We start from the raw sequence: 23,202 nt of genomic DNA, 5'->3' as shown, positions 1-23,202 counted from the left end.
TATTCAGGCTATGCATACGTACTGTACGTTTCCATTCTCTCATTCTTGGAAAGAAGCCAGCATCCACCCAGTACAAAAGAAACGAAGTTCCTCTGATCTCTATAATTACAGACCCACACCTATCACCTCTTCTCTTAGTAAAGTACTTGAGAATGCCATTAATAAACACATTGCTGAACATCCTGAATCCAACAACTTAATTACTGAAGGACAGAATGGTTTTCGCCACGTAAGATCCACTGTTGACACTCCTAATCTCATTACTCATTTAAACCAACAGCCAGTTAACCAATATGGAGAAATCCATGCAGTAGCCCTCGATACTTTTAAAGCTTTTAACATAGTATAGCACCGTTCGCTGTTATGCAAACTCCCCTGCTTTGTCTTGTCATCATTTGTTCCACTGATCTCATATCTCAGCAATAGGAATATAGTAGCAAATGTAGACGGTATATATTCAGATTTTTATTCAGTTAATGCTGGTGTGCCACAAGCATGACTTCTGGCTTAACCTTTTTCCTCATTCATATTAATGCTCTCTTTGTCTGTCTCCCATAATTCCATTCACGCATATGCAGATGGCTCAACGCTTCACAGTTCTGTAATACTTGACCACCCATTCGCAGAGTTTGATACCGTTAACTCTCACCTCAGCACAGCAAATCTCTATAACTGAACATTTACTGTATCTAAGATCACTGAATGGGGACAACATACCATTGCCTCCTTTCATGCTAGGGAATTCAAGTATTTCCAGTTTAATGAAAGACAAAAACTGCCCGATTCATATCTTGCCTCCAGTGCACCCAATACTCATATCTCCAATATCATTCCAATTCCTTGTGTTTCACTTAACAGTTCCCTCAGTTGGAAGTCTCACGTTAGATCAATTTCTATAACCCCCCCCATAGAAACTTTGATTATTGTACTGTTCCTAAATCCTTCATTGACAAGCATTTAGCCATAATTAACAAGAGTCATGTGCACTCTCAGCTCGAATATTGCTCATCCTTGAGGGGTAGATGTGGGGGAGTTGCGTTAAAACAATGACACAATGCTTAACAAAGCTATAAGAATAATTAATAACCCAGCATTTTCAAATGAACTAACTTGCCTACAAGTAAGATGGAATGTTACCCCTATTGCAGTATTTTACAGATATTTTAAATGCAGATGCTCAAATGAAGTTGCAACCATTGTGTCACCTCTCCACGCCTTGCCCCATGCTATACACACATCTGGTTGCGTTCATGAATTGACCGTTACATTAATATATTGCAGAACTTCTGCCTATCAAAATTCATGTATTTCAGGATCTGCTTCTTTTTGCAATTCTCTTCCTCTGATTAGTTTTTCCCTAAACCTTAACCAAAATCACTCCACATCATACTATCATAGATTTTTAAAGATTGGAGAACCCCTATAGTCTTGTGCAAGGATTTTTTTTTTTTTTTTTTTAATACCTGCCTTCCTTTGTTTACCTTCTGTTAGGAGTACGTTCTTATATATATATATATATATATATATATATATATATATATATATATATATATATATATATTGTTACATAGCCTATGATTTCATCATCCTTTGTGTAATTCTAACGTACAGTGTGCTGCCTGTTTCATCACGAGCGTGTTCTGCCTCAGTCCCCCCCTTCTACCGTTATAGTAGAGTAAGTCGTCCTTTCTATTGTTCAGAGCGGGATTGTCAACTCTTTGTCCCCATGGCTTCATTTGCGCGTCCTTCTTACAAGTTTTATCAAGCTCTGCTGGCCCCTATATAATGAGCTCAGTCTCTGCATCATTGCCACTTAGATCTGCTCCTCATTTTGTTCACATCTCTGTCCTCCCCTGTAGTTATTGTTGTGAGTGCTCAGGAAGTCTCCAACCATCTAGCAGCTGTGTAATTTGAGTATAACTGTTGTTGCATTTTTTCTTGTACTGTGTAGCGTAAGGTGTTGATTTGTGGGCCTAGTGATTTTTTGTAATTCATGTTGTCAGCCATTGTTAATAATAGTTTGTATCTGTAATAATTTATCTTGCATTAACTGAGCATTACCCAGTGTATTTTCATTTTATCAGGGCTGACTTAGATAAATTTACTCTTGCTAATTTCGTGTTAATAGAGGCTATTGCAGTTAACCATATATTTTACCTGTTTTTGCCATTACATTATCCTTATGAGTCCTGAATGTTTTGTTGTTAGTTTGAGCATTAAACTTTAACTTGTAATTTTACCTAACTCTTTTGTTTTGAACCTGGAACTTTACGGGACAGTAGTGATTTTTAGTATTCTCACTTAAAGTGTACATTATCTTTCGCTGTTCCGTAACATAAATTTGGCGACCTCTTATCAGGATATTCAGGATATTACCATAAGGATATTGCTTGATATTTTGTGACTGTGATTTATTCATGATGTCTACTATTACTACACTTGATGAAGCCAAAGATTTTTTGTCAAATGTGCAAACAGTGTGTGATGTAGAAAACAGAACAAAGAATGAACTTAAGCTTGTTGCTCAACACTTGGAAATTGCTGTTCGCTCTCATCATTCTAAAGATCAAATTGTTGACATGATTAATGAAAGCTTGTTTAATGTAACTCCTCCAAATGAGCAAACGCAGATTGAATTAGCTAAGTTACAGCTAGCCCTCCAGGAGTCTCGTGCTAAGGAGGCGGAGGCTCGTATTCAGGAGGCACAGATACACGCACAAGTTGAACTTGCCAGGATTCAGGCAGACCATGAGTATCGCATGAAACAAGGTGGAACTGGATCATCTAGCTCTGATGATTTTGATGTGGCTAAAAATGTTAAACTTGTCCCTCCTTTTAATGAATCTGATTTAACAAAGTATTTTCAGTTGTTTGAGATGGTAGCTACAGGTTTTAATTGGCCAAAAAAGTATTGGCCAGTACTCCTTCAAACTGTTCTCACCGGTAAAGCTCAAGTAACTTATGCATCTTTGCCTCAGGATCAATCTGATAATTATGATGTAGTTAAGAGCTTGATTCTTAAGGCCTATGAGCTTGTTCCTGAAGCCTATAGAGTAAAATTTAGGACAACCTATAAGCAAGATAAGCAATCCCATGTTGAGTATGCAAAAATCAAAGAAGATCTGTTAGAGCAGTGGTTAAATTCTAAGAATGTGGATTCTGATTTTGGTAAATTTAAGCAGATGATTTTGCTGGAGGACTTCAAGAGGTGTATTTATAAAGATGTAAGCCTATATCTTGATGAGAAAAGAATAGATAATTTGTCTGATGCTGCAGTTTTAGCTGATGAATATGTTCTCACTCACAAGAGCTATTCTAAAGAAAAAGGGAAAGCTGAGAGTAAGTACGTTGCCTCTACTCAGAGTACAGATAACAGGAAAGAGAATAAAGATGATGTTTCTCAGGAAGTAAATACCAGCTTCACCTCTAGATTTCAGAAAAGTAAAATTACTTATTGTAGTAAGCTTGGTCATACTACGGAGAAATGTTTCAGGAGACAGCGTGATGTGAACAAAAAGGAGTCTTTAAATATTCAGTCAATTGGGCTTATTGTCCACCCTTGAGAGTTCCCAGAATTCTTTAACTGAGTTAACTGAACCTGCTTTGAGGGGTAACTTAAATTCTCATGATGGAGCTCCTCTTTTGAGCAGTAACGTGGGTGACACTCTCAAGAGTTCATGTGCTAATTTCCTGTCTGATGGTTTTGTCAGTCCTCTGGACAATAATGACAGGAAATCAGTTCAAATATATCGTGATACAGGTGCTTGCCAATCCCTTATGCTGACCAGTGTTCTAGGCCCTAATGTTAATTCCCCTGATGAAACTGTAATCTTACAAGATGTAGGGAATAATTACTTCTCTGTCCCTCTGTGCAGGGTGAATTTAGAGTCTGGTTTTGTTAATGGTTCCGTTATGGTTGGGTTGGTTGAGACACTCCCAATGTCAGGTGTAACTTTCTTACTTGGAAATGATATTAGTGGAAGTCAAGTGTGTCCAGCTCCTCAGTTGTCTGGTGAGCCAGTGGCTGCGACCCAGGATTGTGATGTCCCTGATGTGTTCCCTGCATGTGCTGTCACTAGGGCTAAGTCTAAAGTTACTGGTGATTTAGAGGATAATGATGATGATGATGTTATCCTAGCTGACACTTTTCTTGCTAATTTGGACCACTCACCAGATGAGGCAGTACCCCGCAGTGTTGATAATTTGTCTCGTCAAGAGTTGGTTGAGTTGCAGGTTGCTGACCCTGAGTTGAAAGGTCTAGCTAACTCTGCTTACAGTGAAGAAGAGTCAGCCGGTGCTTCTACTTGTTATTATGTAAAGTCAGGAGTACTTATGAGGAAGTGGAGACCCCCAACAGTATCAGCCGACTGTGAATGGGAGGTTGTACATCAAGTTGTCATCCCTCGTGTTTGTAGGCAGGATATCATTAGAGTGGCTCATGATTCCAGTTTGGCAGGACACCTTGGAGTAAGGAAGACTGTGGCACGCATTTTGAAACACTTCTACTGGCCAGGTATCTTCAGGGATGTTTCCTGGTATTGTAAGTCTTGTCACACCTGTCAAGTTGTGGGGAAGTGTAATGAGACCGAAAAGGTTGCACCTCTAGTTCCCATTCCTCCTTTTGAGGCGCCTTTCACCCGTGTGTTGGTGGATATTGTGGGCCCTCTTCCTAAGACTTCTTCAGGATTTTCTTATGTGTTGACCCTAATTGATATGGCTACTCGTTATCCTGAAGCCATTCCACTTAGAAATATCTCAGCAAAGAACTTGGTTAAGGAAATGCTGGGGTTCTTCACAAAGTTTGGTCTGCCCAAGGAGGTACAGTCAGACCGGGGAAGTAATTTCATGTCAAATGTTTTCAAGCAGTCTCTGAAAGAGTTGGGCATCACCCAGATCACGTCTTCAGCTTACCATCCCCAGACCGAAGGAGCGTTGGAGAGATATCATCAAACACTCAAATCGATGCTCAAGAAATACTGTTTGGAACATCAGAAAGACTGGGATAAAGGTCTTCCATTCATTGTGTTTGCCGCAAGAGAATCTCCAAATGAATCACTGGGCTTCTCACCCTTTGAACTACTGTTTGGCCATGAAGTAAGAGGACCCCTTAAGCTACTCAAGGAATGCTGGCTGTCGGAGGAAGATGACGTCAACCTGCTGGAGTATGTGATGAAGTTCAAAGAACGGCTGTCCACTGCTTTACAGCTGGCGAGAGAGAATTTAGGAGCTGCTCAGGAGAAGATGAAGACTTGGTATGATAAGAAGTCCAGGTTGCGCCACTTTCAGCCAGGAGATCAGGTTTTGATTCTGCTACCGGTGCATGGGCAACCTCTTCAAGCCAAGTTTAGTGGTCCTTATTTCGTGGAGAAGAAACTCAGTGATGTCAACTATGTCATCGCCACACCAGATCGTAGAAAGAACAAGCAACTTTGTCACATCAACATGCTAAAGTTATATCACAGGCGGGACGAAAATAACCCAGTCTGCAATGTAGCTGTTCCTCCCGAGTCTGCAAGTGAAGTTCTCCCATGCAGTATGAGCCTGAGTGATAGTTTGGGGAAGAATCCTGATATCATGAATGATCTCCAGACTAAGCTTTCTCATCTACCTCGCGAGGAAAGGCACGAGTTTTCAGCATTACTGCAGGAGTACCCGCAAGTGTTCCGTGCCACTCCAGGAAGAACCACTGTGTTGATGCATGATGTCGATGTTGGAGACGCAAAGCCAATTAAACTGCCTCCTAACCGTGTGAACCCAGTGAAAGTTCCTCTCATCGAGAAGGAGCTTGGCTACCTGTTGGACCACAAGATGATTGAGCCCTGTCAGAGCGAGTGGAGTTCTCCTGTCACTCTAGTCCCTAAGCCAGGTGGGTCACAGCGGCTTTGCATCGACTACAGACGTGTTAATTAGATAACCAAAACAGACACTTACCCTCTCCCTCGTGTGGAAGATTGCATAGACAAGATCGGAAAGCCTAGGTACATAAGTAAGTTTGATTTGTTAAAGGGATACTGGCAAGTACCTATGACTGAACGTGCTAGGGAGAGCTCATATTTTGTAACACCAGGAAAGACTTTTGCATGTTCTGTAATGCCATATGGCATGAAGAATGCACCAGCCACATTTCAGAAGCTCATGAATGTTGTAACAGAGGGTTTGGCAGGGTGTGTTGTTTATATTGATGATGTATTAATCTTCAGTGACAACTGGAAAGATCACCTATGCCATGTCAGTAAATTTCTTGAGCGTTTGGTTCATGCTAATCTTGTAGCTAATTTATCAAAGTGTGAGTTTTGTCAAGCTAAAGTTCAGTACCTTGGGTATGTAATTGGTGATAGACATGTTGCACCGCCAGGAGCTAAGGTTCAGGTTATAAGTGATCTTCGCAGACCTAAATGTAGGAAAGAGCTACAAAGATTTTTGGGAATGGTAGGTTATTACAGGAGATTTGTTCTTAACTTTTCAATTCTTGTATCACAACTTACAGACCTACTGAAAAAGGGAGTTGAATTTGCATGGACCGATAACTGTGAATCCTCTTTCAACAAACTTAAAGCTATTCTATTAAGTCAGCCAGTGCTCGCTACTCCAAATTTTGCTAAGCCTTTTGAAGATGGCTGTTGATGCAAGTGATACAGGAGCTGGGGCTGTTTTGCTGCAAGAGGATGATCAGGGTATTGAACACCCTGTATCTTATTACAGTAAGAAGTTCACTCCACCTCAAAAGAACTACTCCACTATTGAGAAAGAGCTTTTGGCCTTGATTTTGGGTTTACAGCATTTTTCATTTTATTTGTGTTCTGGTTTTGACCCCATAGTCATTTATACCGATCATAACCCACTGAAATTCCTTAGTAAGTTTAAAGATAAAAATCAGAGATTGACAAGATGGAGTCTACTTCTTCAGGAGTATTCATTAGACATACAACATGTCAAGGGGAAAAAATGTTATTGCAGATTGCTTATCTAGACTTTAGACAGATTGTTTTAGAGTAATAAGAAATTTCCTTTGTAAATTTCTTTTTCTTTGTGGGGAGGTGTTACATAGCCTATGATTTCATCATCCTTTGTGTAATTCTAACGTACAGTGTGCTGCCTGTTTGATCACGAGCGTGTTCTGCCTCAGTCCCCCCCTTCTACCGTTATAGTAGAGTAAGTCGTCCTTTCTGTTGTTCAGAGCGGGATTGTCAACTCTTTGTCCCCATGGCTTCATTTGCGCGTCCTTCTTACAAGTTGTATCAAGCTCTGCTGGCTCCTATATAATGAGCTCAGTCTCTGCATCATTGCCACTTAGATCTGCTCCTCATTTTGTTCACATCTCTGTCCTCCCCTGTACAGTTATTGTTGTGAGTGCTCAGGAAGTCTCCAACCATCTAGCAGCTGTGTAATTTGAGTATAACTGTTGTTGCATTTTTTCTTGTACTGTGTAGCGTAAGGTGTTGATTTGTGGGCCTAGTGAGTTTTTGTAATTCATGTTGTCAGCCATTGTTAATAATAGTTTGTATCTGTAATAATTTATCTTGCATTAACTGAGCATTACCCAGTGTATTTTCATTTTATCAGGGCTGACTTAGATAAATTTACTCTTGCTAATTTCGTGTTAATAGAGGCTATTGGAGTTAACCATATATTTAACCTGTTTTTGCCATTACATTATCCTTATGAGTCCTGAATGTTTTGTTGTTAGTTTGAGCATTAAACTTTAACTTGTAAGTTTACCTAACTCTTTTTTTTTTTTAACCTGGAACTGTATGGGACAGTAGTGATTTTTAGTATTCTCACTTAAAGTGTACATTATCTTTCGCTGTTCCGTAACAATATCTATATATATATATATATATATATATATATATATATATATATATATATATATATATATGAGAGAGAGAGAGAGAGAGAGAGAGAGAGAGATTAGTATGGTTAGATAGGAAAATACTTGAGATGTACTGAACCATTCCCTGCTTACAAAAAAGGAAATGACCAAATACTAAACCAGATCAGACATTAATGCCATTGTACTCTATTTCAAAGAATACAGCACTTATAGGTGTAAAGGTTCCAAGTAACTTTTTTTGTTCCCAGTATTTTGGATGTGATAACGAAACTAAATTCAAAGGTGTTTGCTGTGTCACATAAATATCTATGTGGCAGTCATAAACCCATGTGAGAGGACCAATGCAACGAGGACGAAGTTCTAACTAATAATTCCCCGTGGGCTTATAAAAATTACAAATATCTTCTGTAGGAAGGAATGGAAGAAAACGAGAAGAAATCGACTAAAGAAAATCACGACAGTACATGCAACCCACATACAAGAATGGTACACATTCACTCTGGGAATGCAAACAAACCCTTTTAAAGTGGTGGGTCTTTAACCCCTTAACCGCGGGGCGTCACTTTTGTGATTCTGTGTTATTTTGAATTATCCCGGGCTTACAAGTGGTGGCTTGTATCATCTGTCATTACTGCCAATGTTCAACACTAGTCAGCACTCCAAGGCTCATCTATACTCCCATCCATTGTTGACAATTTAGCCATTTTTCCCCGTTCCTGACTCCCCTCCCTACCTCCCCTCCATTACCCTGTCCTCTCACCTCCACGGCCGCGCTGCACTAAAGTAAATTTCCCCCAGAATTATCCACTGATCTCATCCATTGAAATAAGCCCTATGCCCTATTCTTATACAAAATAATATATACCAAAAAGAAATAAGATAAGTGATAGTGCTATACACCTTGATTTGACTAATTATCACCTGACAACACCTCACATGCACTCGTTCACTAATTTCCAACGGAAATTTCCCCTTTCAAATATCCCGTATAATCTATTCTCGTAAAAAAAATGTATATAAGAAAGGAAAGGAGAAGCCAAAGTGACATTTACATTCACCTGGAACTACCTACTTTTTTCTGTATTTTCGAGATTTCGTACTACTCATTTTCTAGCATGTACTGCTACTGTCCACCAATAGTCCGCACTCCTAATCTCATCTGTACTCCCATCCATTGTTGACAATTTAGCCATTTTCCTCCATTCTTGACTCCCCTCCCTACCTCCCCTCCAGTACCCACTCACCCCTCCCTACCTCACCTCCTTTACCCTTTCCTATCGCCTGCCCTGCCGCGCTGCGCTAAGCAAATCTCCCCCGGATTTTTCCACAGATTTCATCCATTGAAATAAGCCCTATGCCCTATACTTATACAAAATAATATATACCAAAAATAAATAAGGTAAGTGATAATGGTATACACCAGAAATTGGCTAATTATCACCTGACAACACCTCACATGCATTAATTCGCTAAATTCCCACGGTAATTTCCCATTTGAATTATGCCTTGTAATCTATTTCTGTAATAAAAATATCTATCAGAAAGGAAGGGAGAAGCCTAAATGACATTTACATTCACCTATAACTACCTATTTCTTTATGTATTGCCAAGATTTCCTACCAATAATTTCTTAGCATGTAAGTTAGCAGCTGTCAGCCCCATTGTCACCGTCAACCCTTGCCTTCTCAGATAAATCATGCCATTTAGTTCCTTGTCCTCCACTGTGGTCAAAGCATGTCGCACTCGCGCCCCGCCATTTCTGCCGCTTCTGCGCCCATTGCAAAGGGTCCCGTGACCTCTACACCCAGAAAAACTTGTGGGGGAAGCAGGAAAGGACTAAGTGACTCTGCAGTGGAACGTGAACTAGCCGAATTATCAATGATAATGATGGATAGTGACTATGACCCTTCGGGGGATTCGTGTGATGAGCCGGGTGAGGAAATCGTGCCAGAAACTACTAGTATGAATGCTTCAGTGTCCCAAGTTATCCCTAGCTCCAAGGGAAAGGAGCCGTTAGTGCAGCAAGGGAAGGAATTTGGGAAGGGAATGAAAAGGTGGCGGGTTAGCCCCGGAAGAATGGCCCCGCGTGACCCAGCCCGCCATGAGTCCCAAGGTGAATCACCTCCCCGTTCCCCAAGCCCCACTTCACTCATTTCTTCCTCTTCTTCTGCTGAATTTTCTCTGGAGTCTTCGTCGTCGGAGTCACCACCAGCATCAACAGTGAAGGCAGGCCGTAGAGGACGAGGGAAATCCCTGACCTCTAAAAGTAGAGTTGCCAGTAGAGTAAGGGCTGCTAGTGCTGTACGGCAACCCACGGTCAGTGCGAGTGACCTTGAACCAGATAAATCTGCCTCACAGCCACCCTCCACCCTCACCCACCCTACACCGCCACGACAGGGAATCCTGGACGCCTTCGCGTGGACGGAAGGGTCCGATTTTGTCCCCGAACATCTCCATTTCGACGAGGGTTCCTCAGGAATACAGCCTGCCTTCACTCTTGACGAGGATGCTGAGTGTGTGGACTTCCTTTTGGCCTTCCTCGATGACGAAGTCATGCAGCACATATGTGATGAGACCAACAGGTATGAATCACAATGTGCTGCAAGTGGTACAGGTGCAGCCAAGATGCAACAGTGGTCCATGCTGGGAGTGCAGGAGCTGTATGTGTTCTTCGCCCTCATGCTTCTCATGCCACACTCCAAAAAGCATGAGTTGGAAGAATACTGGTCCATGGACCCCTTACTACCCTCACCTACCTTCAATAAGTACATGGCCAGAGATCGCTTCCGGAACATCATGGGAAACCTGCACTTTGCCAACAACGCTGTACCTTCCCAAACCAACCCACTCTGGAAGATCCGGGAGATTCTGAGCAGAATGAAGGATAAGTTTATGACATTCTTCCACCCCTTTCAGAAGGCTGTCATTGACGAATCCTTGGTTTTGTTCAGAGGACGTGTTAGGTTTGTGCAGTACATTCCAAGCAAACGCCATCGCTTTGGAATCAAGTTCTTTGTACTGTGTGACTGTAAGATGGGGTACATCCTTGACTTCGTCATTTATTCAGCCAGCACTGTCGATCTTGATAAAACACACCCCCTTGGCTTCTCAGGCTGTGTAGTGAAAGTGCTCCTTGAAAGGTATTTTGGTGGGAATCATGTGCTGTATACAGACAACTATTATACAGCACCTAAACTTGCCAAATACCTTTCAGAGCACGGCATCGGCTCCTGCGGCACTGTTAAGAGTAATCGTGCCCACTTCCCTAAATTCCCAGAGGCAGGAACCTCGCAGCGAGGAGACGTGCACCTACACAAGTCTGAGAAGATGCTGGCAATACGGTGGCATGACAAGAGGGTCGTGCACATGCTCACCACCGTACACAAGGGGGAAATGAAAGACAGTGGGAAGGTCGACCGTAGGACAGGCGAACCTGTGAGGAAACCTGATGCTGTCTTAGACTACAATATCAACATGCGGCTGATGGACAAGTCCGACATGATGATTGGAGAGATCGACTGCCTCAGGAAGAATACTAGGTGGTACAGGAAAGTTTTTCTGCATCTCATAGACATGACGATGCTGAACGCCTTCATCCTGTACAAGATGAAGGTCAAGCCACCCAAGTCCTTCTCCCTGAGGTTGTTCGCCAGGACTTGTGTTCAGCAGCTGCTTGAAAGATATGATAGGGTGACAGCAGCAACTCCAAGGCGCCATGCAGTAAGACTTGCCGACAGACTTGAGCAAAGGGCTTACATGGATAGATACAGACTGGTGCAAATGCTTGCCACAACCAAGAGGAAGGCTGCAATCCGCAGGTGCCAGATGTGTGCACATACCACCTGACGCACACCTGAGCACAAACGCACCTCTTGGCAGTGCGCTGAGTGCCAGGTTCCCCTCTGTGTTACCTGCTTCTTTGATTACCACAGCCAGAAGCAGTTCTAAAAGTGTTAGTGGGAAATGAAAATAATGTGTAAATAATGTGTAAATAGCAAGTGAAAGCAATGGATGTACAGTACATATGACTGAACAGTGTAATATAGTTTTATGTTACTGAAAGTGACAGTGAATAACATAGTGTAAGTAAAATAGAAGTGTAGATATTGAAAATACAACAGAAAATGGAAATAGAAATGTAAATAATTAGTAATATAAGAATATGAGTACAAATACTTGAGGTTATAACAATGAAAGTGAATCCGTGGCTCTCTACGTATTTTACTGAATGAAAAATTGAATGACTTCAGTGACAATAAACTAATACTACTGAAGGAAACTTATGGATAAAGACTGCAGATATATATAAGTGTTATATAGTAATAGAAATATAAAGTGTGAGGGGTTTTATGAATAATAAATGACAGAATAACAACAGCGAACTAGCGCAAGTGGGAAGGTCATACGCGCTCGTAATTTTCATTGCTTTCACAGTGTTTTTTCTTTGGAGTATGGATCCCAGACTACTTGATAATCATAGAATAGTGTTTCTAGTGATAATATTTGGCTGTGGTAATCATATTACGGGTTGGCGGGAAGTGTAAAGTGAAGACTTCGTTACCCAACTTCAGAGGTCTCCACAAGTCCTACGGTAATCGACGAAGGCTCAATAAACATCCCAAGAGAAAGCTGAAGGTATGTGCCATATGCATATTTAATTTTAAAACTCTAGGACTAATAACTGATTTTTGGCAAATATTTTTATTATTTACATGGATGGTGTTGTAAGGGAGGTGAATGCAAGAGTTTTAGGTGGTCTGAGTCTGGTAAATGTTGATGGTGGAGATTGGAATCTGAAGCAGCTGCTGTTTGCAGATGATACTGCACTGGTGACTGATTCAGAGGAAAGATTGAGACAGTTGGTAGAGGAGTTTGGAAGGGTGTGTGAAAGGAGGAATTTTAAAGTAAATGAGAATAAGAGTAAAGTGATGAAGTGTACGAGGTTGATAGATGGTAGGGGGATGAATATAGTTTTGAATGGTGAGTTGCTTGAGGAGGTAGATTGTTTTAAATATCTAGGGTCACATGTTGCTGTGGATGGAAGAATAGATGCAGAAGTGAAGTTTAGAATAAATGAAGTAGGAAAGGTGCTGGGAGGAATGAAAAAAGTGTTTAAATGTCGTTCGCTTAGAATGGATGTAAAGAGAAGGCTGTATGAGGGTGTTGTGGTACCGACTGCATTATATGGGGCTGAAACATGGAATATGGGTGTAGCAGAGAGGAAAAGTTTGAATGTAATGGAGATGAGGTGTCTGAGGAGTATGTGTGGAGTGACGCGTATGGACTGGGTGCGAAATGATGAAGTGCGAAGGAGAACTGGAGTTGTTCAGGAGATGGCTGGTAGAGTTGAGCAGAGGGTGTTGCGATTGTTTGGGCATATGGAGAGAATGGATAATGAGCGATTGGTGAAAAAGATAACTAGATCTGATGTGAGAGGTGTAAGGCTGAGAGGAAGACCACGAATAGGATGGATGGATAGTGTGAAGAGAGCGCTGGATGCGAGAGGGATGTCTGTCGAGCAAGGAAGAGTGGCTGTGCTTGACAGAAATAAATGGAGAGAAATTGTGAATAAATAAGTGATGACGCAGCCCTGAGGGGATATTCTCCCGCATTTGGTCTGATCAGCTAGTCAGGTCAGGTGCGGGTAAGGGGATGGGTATGTTATGATGTGGCAGGGGTAAACCAGCTCTGCTGTCGGGCCCTGCTGCGGATGTCACTGATTGCATTGCGCAGTTGACCCTTGTGCGGTGTGGTGCGGTGAGGATCTGTCCGTTCTCCCCTTTGGGGCTAAGATGTGAATGAATGTGTTTAAATGGATGAGTAAATGGAGAGTGTGTCGTCCTGTCTCGGCTACCTCCCTTTCCTTGGGGGAAGCAGCCTAGGTATATAGATATAGATAGATAGATTTTTTGAGAGTCTGTCGGAGCCCGAATATGCGTGCGGGACACGCAAAACAGAGCAAAACAAGCCCGCGGTGTAAGGGTTAACGACCTCAAGCTCATTCTTCACAGACATCTTACGTCCAACATACCATACCAGATACACTCTTTTAAGGGGCACCTCACACCCATGTATCAACACTCACCCTTTTCTGATGCCACCTCACACCCAGAATATCCCACAATCCCTCTTCAGTTGCCACCTCACACCCAACATACTATCCCACACACAATCACAAAGCACCATCTTCTGAGGCCACATCACACCTAACTTATCCCACACATCCATTCCTCTGGGTGACCTCACATCCAAAATACTGTCATGTGCATTTTCTCCTGTGAGCCATCTGTGGAAAATCCCAACAAAACTGAGCAGCCAAGTCCCAGGAATACTTATGTAAGCAAAAATTTTTCCATTGATAAGGATTAAGAATGGCTCTGATACATACATTTGAAGGACCATGCTTACATTAAAATTTAGCTGAATTTTTAAACGAGTTCACCCTATAATTAAAAAAACAGAGCGGATATAAGGAATTAAATGAAATGGCCAACTAACGTTTGAATGAGAGAGCAAACTAACAAATAACGTTTGTACTTGCATGCGTTAATCAGGTTCAGCATAACTGCTTACCTGAAATAGTGAAAACCACATTATGGTAGCATGCACTCTTTTATTATACACAAAGTGTATCATACAATAACAGATGAATGAAGTAAAACAGAAATTAGCTTATATTATTCAGTTTTTAGACGTCATAACGCTACTCCATCTGCTCTAACCGTTAGCTGGAAAATTATTAATTTCCATCTTTAAGCACTAACAAATTTATCAGTTTCTTTAACCTATTGGTATCTGGGGTATTTTACAAAGGGCAAAACTGGGCTTTCAAAAGATATTTAAGGGGCAAACCCCAGAGCACGAACCGGTGAGCTTCGTGGTGGAGGGTGGTACGCAAAGTACCTTTTCAGCAAAATCCAACACATAGGAACCTTGGACATTACTGAGTTAACTAAAACTAAATCGGTACTCCAGAACTGCAGTGGAAAATCCTGATCATAGTTAAATCACCCATTAGGTGCAAGTCCCAGTACTGGCACATCATAATTTAACTAGCAGGGGTCCCCTGCATTGCCCAGCCAAAAAAACGAACACTCTAATCCTATTTGTTCAAGTTCAATCTTTCTTTCTACTCCAGAAAGACAGTGTACCTCATATGCTTTTGAAGAGGGATTATAAGAGGTCCAGGCACTTTCTATTTCAGCTTTCACAGACTAACACACAGTTTTTGTGCGCACGTGTTTACTATTACAGGTGACCTCAAATGACCTCTGACCATTGACCTCAAATGACCTTGGAGGTCATCTTTACATAGCCTATGTCCGAACTGGAGGCCAACTGGGTCTCCATGCCAAAAATTGGGCTGCTTGGTCCAGTTGTTCGAGCATGTATTACCAGTGACCTCAAATGACCTCTGACTGATGACCTCAAATGACCTCAAAGGTCAACCTCACATAGCCTGTGTCCTAACTGGAGGTTAAATGAGTGTCCATGCCAAAATTTGGGCTGCTGGGTCCAGTCGTTCGACTGTGTATTGTCGGTGACCTCAAATGACATCAGAGGTCAACTTCACATAACCTATGTCCGAACTGGGGGTCATGTGAGTCTTCATGCCAAAAATTGGGCTGCTGGGTCCAGTCATTCGAGCATGTATTACCGGCGACCTCAAGTGGCCTCTGACCAGCGACCTCAAATGACCTCAGAAGTCAATCTCACATAGCCTGTGTCCGAGCTGGTGGCCGTGTGAGTGTCCACGCCAAAAATTGGGCTGCAAGGGTACAGTTGGCCGCATTCCCGCGTTCCCTGAACTTCACCCATAGTCAGCGATGTGGCACCACTGTATTTGTAGCAGTATGAAGTGCCGGGACCTCGTAATAGTGACCTGGCACGGATAGTGAATAATGGAATTTTCCTCTGAACGTTTGTGCATTATCGAACCTATGTATCAATTGAATAGCGATAAGCATTAGGATATAACTGGACCCTGTATCGGGTGTCTAGTTTGGTGAGGAGGAGGTATGGGTAGAGGTGGGGTGAAGGGAGGAGGGGGAAGGGGTAGGCTCTCCCACTCTGGGTAGCTTGGCAAAGGGTTTCGGGAAGAAGGTTCACCAGGAACTATCGTATGAATCTGGTTATATAATAAACCAACAAATAAACCACCACAAATGTAAGTCACACATCACTATATTAGGATCAACTAAAAATGGAGAATAACCACGTAAACATATCCTGCTGTTTCATTGCAAAATTCAGGTGGCACACAGAAGGTGCTGAACAAGATGAATATACTGCCACAGCTTAAGTCGTATGTATTGTATTCCTGGTAGACATAACAGAGAGTAGCATTTTGGCACCATGCTAACACCTGTGAAGGTATTCTGTTAGGTATGCACACAGTGCAACTACGATGTAGGCATACTAACGTGCTTATAAAACTACACAAGTTTTTATTTATGAAAGTGTCTACATTCCGTATAATAACATCAGGAATAGTTGGTTTTCAGTACTGTCATAGACACCCGATACAGGGTCCAGTTATATCCTAATTCTTATCACTATTTAATTGATACATAGGTTCGATATTGCACAGACGCTGAGAGGAAAATTCTGTTACTCACTGTCTGTGCCAATTCACTATTGCGAGGTTCCAGCTCTTCATACTGCTGCGGTACGTGTCCAAAGATCCAAACAAATACAGTGTGCCACATCGCTAACAATGGGTGAAGTTCAGGGAACTCGGGAGTGCGGCCAACTGTACCCCGTGTTGCCCGGGGAAATCAGGCGAATACTCTACTGGTGACCTCGAATGACCCAGATCTGAAATCTGAACCCACTAAAACCATCCTTGGGTCACCCTGATTCAGAATCTATGAGTCTGGGGGTCTCTGGCAAATGATTTGGGCGTAACTGAAGGACAAATATACAAACAAACAGACAACTCTGCTCTTTTTTTATATCTATAGATATATGTGTATGTAAAGGAATAAAAGGCTAGGAAATTGTTCACCAGTATATAATGCTGAACGCAAGCACTGGTAACAATAAGTCGTCCAGGTGAGGTGTGAACACGACCAGATTAATTACAACAAGTTAGCTCACAAGCAAATTTGGAAACAAAGTATTTTACTTCTTGCCACTCAAATCACTGATGTTTTTAATACTCACATTCATCAGTACACTGTTCTTAATAAGCAATTACATCATACTTGCATACAATAAAGCACTGAAGCATTGATAAATATCCTTTAACCTATTGTACCCCTGGGGGTAGGGGGGTTTTCAAGAATACTCCCCCAGTATCCCTGCTTGTCACATGAGGCGACTAAAAGGGTTGGCGGAGGGTTAGTGCCCCTCCCCGGAAAACAGCTAGCTAAAAAGATGAGCAAGAAGCCTCAGACAAGGACTGACAAAAAGATGACGACCAAGGACCGGACAAAGGACATGGTACAGATCGCGTCATGGAATGTAAGGGGTGTGAATGATGTGGTGAAAGAGAGAGAGATTGTCCAGGTGCTTGAGGGTGCGAAAGTGGATGTATGTGGAGTAACTGAAACTAAATGGGGAGGAGAGAGTGTGAGAGAATGGGAGTATGGATGGGGTATATGTGCAGGAGTAGGTGAGAATGAGAGGGCAAAAGAGGGAGCGTGTATTGTTGTGAGCAAAAGATGGAAGATGAACATAAGAGAGTATGGATCACTTAGCTCAAGGATTGTGTGGGTAAGATTGAAAGTTGGAATGCAAATGTGGGCGATTGTGTGTGTGTATGCGTCAACGCAAGATCGTGCAAACAGAGCGAGAGAAGAGTTCTGGACAAATGTGGAAGTGTGCATGGAAAAGTTTGGAAGGAATGAGAGAGTGTGTTTGATTGGTGATATGAATGGTAAAGTAGGGAATGTGAAGGTGGATGGAATAGTTGGTGAGTGGGGTGTGCCTGCTAAGATGGATGAGAATGGCAGCGCATTAGTGGACATTTGTGCTGGGAGGGGGTTGGTGATAGCCAATACCCTCTTCAGGCTCAAAATGATCCACAGGTATACATAGCGAGTGATGAGAAGGGTGGGTGGCGAAATGAATGAGTGGAAGACAGTGATTGATTTTGTGTGTGTGGATGAAAGGATGTGAAGATGTGTAATGGATGCAAGAGCTGAAAGAGGTTGGGGGAGTGGACTTTCTGACCACTACTTGGTGGTGGCCAGAATCAAGATCCAAGTAAGATGGAGAAATAGAAGAAGGGAAGGACAGGAGGAAGAAGTAGTTGCATGGAGAGTGGAGAGGTTACAAAAGGATGAGAAAAAGGCAGAATATAAGAAAGAAGTGGAGGAACGATTGAGTAAATATGAATTGGAGCAGATAGGGGATGTGGAAATGTGTGCAAGATATTCACAGAAGTAATATGTGCCAAACGTGGGATGGTGTATGGGGTGAAGAGAAGACAGAAGCGGGTGCAAGGAACAGCATGGTGGAATGAAGAGGTGAGACAGGCTGTGGCAGAAAAGAAGAAAGCATACAATGAATGGATGAGAAATAGGGGCATGGAAGAAGTTGAGAGGCAGAAGAGAGAGTTATATGTAAAAAGGAAGAGAGAGGTGAAAAGATTAGTAAGAGAGAGTAAGAAGAGAGTGGATGAGGAATTTGGAAGGAATTTGAGTGTAAAGTGGAGGGGCTGTAAGGAAATGTTCTGGAAAGAGGTGAAGAGAGTAAGACAGGGTGGCAGTGAAGTTAACAGGGAAATGAAAGATAAAAATGGTAGATTACTAGTGGAGAAGGGAGAAAAAGTGAGCGAATGGAGAGAACACTTTATGGAACTGTTGAACATAAAGAATGGAAGTAATGTGAGTATGAGTTGCTGGGGAATGGCTGGGAGGAGGAGGGAGGTGAGACGACAGGAAGAAATCGATAGGAGAGAAGTTGTGGAAGGAATGAAGAAAGTCAAACTCGGGAAAGCCCCAGGAAATGATGGAATGTGTGGTGAAATGCTGAAGCATGGGGGAGAGATTGTAGTAGAATGGTTGTGGAAGATGTGCAGATTGGCCTGGGAGGAAGGTAGGGTCCCGGAGGATTGGAAATCAGGTATAATTATTCCCTTGTATAAAGGAAAAGGGGAAAAAGAAGTGTGTGGTAATCATAGGGTCATTTGTCTTCTTAGTGTAATAGGAAAGGTGTATGGTAGGATACTTATTGACAGAGTTAGGGAAATAACAGAGGAATTAGTTGGAGAAGAACAGGGAGGCTTTAGGAAGGGAAGAGGTTGTGTAGATCAGATATTCATTCTTAGAGCTCTAGTGGAAAAGTTTCTAGAGAAGGGAAAGAAGTTGTATGCGGCCTTCATGGATTTGGAGAAAGCATATGACATGGTGGATAGACAAGGATTGTGGAAAGTATTAAGAATATATGGAGTAGATAGGAAGTTATTGAATGCTGTGAAGAGTATGTATGATGATGCTAAGGCTGCAGTGCGTGTGGATGGTGAACTGAGTGAATTTTTCTCTTTGAAGGTTGGGTTGAAACAGGGATGTGTCATGTCTCCATGATTGTTCAATCGGTACATGGATGGGGTAATAAAAGCGATACAAAGTAGGGCAGTGGATGTTGGAGTGGTCCTAATGAAAGAGAGCAGTGTTTGGAAACTCCCTGTACTGTTGTTTGCAGATGATACTGTGTTGTTCAGTGAAGATGAAGGAGAGGTGCAAGGCTTGGTGGATGAGTCTGGGAGAGTGTGTAAGAAACGGAATCTGAAGGTGAATGTAGGGAAGAGTAAAGTGATGGTCTTTGAGAGAGGTGGTCATTGAATGTACTGTACAGTGAGGCTGGATGGTGATTAAATGGAAAATGTAAGTACGTTTAAATATTTGTCGGGTGTGATGAATAAAGATGGAAGTTTGGAGGGTGAAATGCTTGAAAGTGTACAACAAGGAAGAATGGTTGCTGGTTCCTTGAAAGCAGTGATAAGAAGTGAACATGGAAGTGAAAAATTACTACATGACAGTATTGTGATACCATCTCTAACGTACAATATGGAAGTGAAGCTTCGACGTTTTCGGAAGGACACAAGTCAAGAGTGAAAGCAGTGGAAATGAGTTATTTAAAAAGGAGCCTGTGGAATCACATGGCGAGATAGGCTGACAAATGAGGATATAAAGGACCGTTGTGGTGTGGATGTGGATGTGATAGGAAGCGTTAGGAGGAACACACTGAGGTGGTTTGGCCATGTGGAGAGGATGGACGGTGAGAGACTGATGATAAGAGTGTATGTGAGTGAGGTGGAGGGGGGGAGAGGGAGAAGGAGGCCGAGGATGAGATGAAGGGATGGAGTGGAGAGGTATGTGAGAGAGGGGTGTGTGAGCTGGGAGCAGGGCAGTGAAATGGCGGGGGACAAGGCGACGTGGAGGCGATTTGTTTGTGGCCACCCAGTACGGGATTGAGGCGTCTGGCAATAGATAGATAGAGAGTAATCTTAGTCACTAAAAGGGATAAATCGTAGCTGAACTCGACACTTGAATATATATATATATCTTGTGCGTCCCCGGGTGGCGGACAGGGAAAGGCCTTGTAGATATTCGAGATACTGCCTAAGATGGCACGGACCATGGGACCCCCTGTAGATATACAGGGCTCCACCTAATATAACAAATAAGGTGGCACAATAATTTCATCTCTCCAGAAACAATGTGGTAGGAAGGTGAGATAATTTGCCACAGTCTTCCCAACCAAACATGAATTCTATTGCAAGTGATTTGACGGACGTTTCTGTTGGATCATCATCTACTACAGTTCCTACCACTCTACCTCCTGTTCTTACAGGCAGTGTGCCACTGAAAATGAGTAGGCACTGTGTTGGCAAGTTAGGGGCTGGGATATTAAACAGTCTCAAATCTTTGAAGATTTATGCATACAATGTAAGAAGCCTCGCAGAAGATTACAAACTTGATTATTTAATGCCTCAGCCAGAAAACTTTAGTTGGGATATTGTATGTTTCAGTGAGACCCACAGAAAAGAAGAAAAAGTAATTTATCTCAAAGACAGCAACCACTTATTTTACTACAGAGGAAGGCAAAATGAAAGTGTTAGTGGTATAGAATTTCTAATTAACAAAAATCATGTAGACAACATTGTAAATTCAGCAGTGTATCTGACAGAGCAGCATTGGTGGTAATTAGACTGTGCAAAAAATGTACCCTGAAAGTAATACAAGTATATGCACCAACTTCTCAAAGTTCAGTTGAAGAAATAGAAACATTCTATGACGACATCTCTCAGATTATGGAAGAAGAAAAGACTTCATGTACTATACCCATGGGAAACTTCAATGCAAAAGTTGGGAAATCAAAAAATGGGAGAAGCATCCATCCATCCATTGGCAGACGCCATGTATCCCAAACGGGGTGGTCAAGGGCTTAGAGTTAATTGTTTTACAGGGAGGGGCACTAATCCTCCACCAACCCCACTTGACACATGTATGGGAAAATTGGAACGGGAGAAAGGAATGAAAGAGGAAAAATGCTGGTAAACTTTGCTGAAATGTTTAAGATGAGAATAATGAACACGTTTTTTCACAGAAGAACAGGGAGAAAGTGGACCTGGAGAAGCCCAAATGGAGAAACAAAGAATGAAATCGACTTCAATATAACAGATAAGAATAACACGATCACAAATGTCACAGTTATCAACAAAGTACATATAGGAAGTGACCATAGAATGGTGGGTTGCACAGCCAGATTCAAGTTCAGAAGTGAAAGAAAGATGATTAAAGATAAAATGATATGCACAATAAAAGTAAACAAAAACAGAGCAGCCTTTCAGTTGGAAATAAGCAACAGATTTTAGGTTCTAAGTAATGCTGAATGTGACACTGATCGACTGAATGACAAACTAACAAAAAGTGCTAAGAGAAACAGCGGAGGAAGTAAGAGAACATAATACAACCAAAACCAAGAAGTATTCAGAAAAGACACTCAATCTTATGAAAAAAAAGGAAAGGAAAGGAATGGAAAATCAAAGAAAGATGGAATAGAACGAGGGGAATGAAATAAGCTTATCAACAAAGACAAAGAAAAGAAAAAAAGAAAGAGAAACATGGATCAGATCAAAGAAACCATCAAAAAAGGAAAAAGTCTGAAACCACTGAAAGAAATATGGTGAAATCATAAAATGCAGAGATAAGATGGAGAAGAGAGTTGAAGAATTTTACAAAGAACTGTATGCATCAAAGACCGTAGTACCAATAGCTACAGTAACTATTCAGCTGACACAAGTGAAATAAATGAGATAACACCAGACGAAGTAAATATTTGTCTTAAGACGAAAAGAGGGAAGGCTCCGGGAGAAGTTGGAATAGTAGCAGATTTACTGTTGGATGCAGGAGTAGAAATACAAAATAGGCTTGCTCACTTATTAATGTATAAAAAAAGAAGAAAATTCCCAAAACATGGTGCAATGCAATAGTTATTTTACTTTACAAAAAAGGTGACTCAAAAGATCTTAGTAACTCTTGACCCATTAGCTTATTATCAGTCATTTACGAACTCTTCACTAAAGACCTTACGAAGAGAAAAACAACATATTTGGAGGAAAACCAACCTCGTGAACAGGCAGGATTCCGAAGCGGGTATTCGACTACCGATCATCTAAACACAATGAATCAGCTAATTGAGAAAACTACAGAATTTAATAAACAACTGTGCTTAGGTTTTGTTGATTACGAAAAGGCTTTGGACTCATGGAGCACATAACAATTATAAATTCATTGCCAGAACAAGGAGTGAAGGAGAACATTGAAAAACTGCTCGAAAACATATATAAAGAGGGAACTGCTACAGTTAAAATACCCAGGGACTCGGAAAAAATTAAGAATGAGAAGGCCGTGCGTCAGGGAGATACAATCTCACCAAAGTTATTTACAGCATGCCTAAAAAGTATTTTCAGAAAGCTAGACTGGGAAAACAAACGAGTGAACATAGATGGAGAAAAGCTAAACCATTTAAGATTTGCAGATGACATTGTCCTAATTTCAGAAACAGCAGAGACATTGCAAGAAAAGTTAAATGACCTGAACAGAGAAAGTCTCAAAGAAGGGCAAAAGATGAACCGGAGAAAAACTAATGTGTAATCCACAAACACCAAAGCGTGTCGTCAGAATAAGCGGAGAAATTCTTGAAGAAGTCGAGGAGTACAGTTACTTGGGACAAATGCTAAATTTAACGAAAGATCATGATAGCGAAATAAAAAGACGCATTACAATTAGATGGAAAGCTTTCGGAATACACTGAGACACTATGAAAAGTAGCTTGCCAGTTTGTATGAAACGAAAAGTATATAACGAATGTATAATTCCAGCTATGATGTATGACTGTGAGACCTGGAAACTGAC

The sequence above is a fragment of the Coenobita brevimanus genome, chromosome 95 (genome assembly GCF_032717465.1).
Source record: "Coenobita brevimanus isolate Jiangsu-jjx chromosome 95, ASM3271746v2, whole genome shotgun sequence".
NCBI lineage: Eukaryota > Metazoa > Arthropoda > Malacostraca > Decapoda > Coenobitidae > Coenobita > Coenobita brevimanus.
This window is presented reverse-complemented; position numbering follows the sequence as displayed.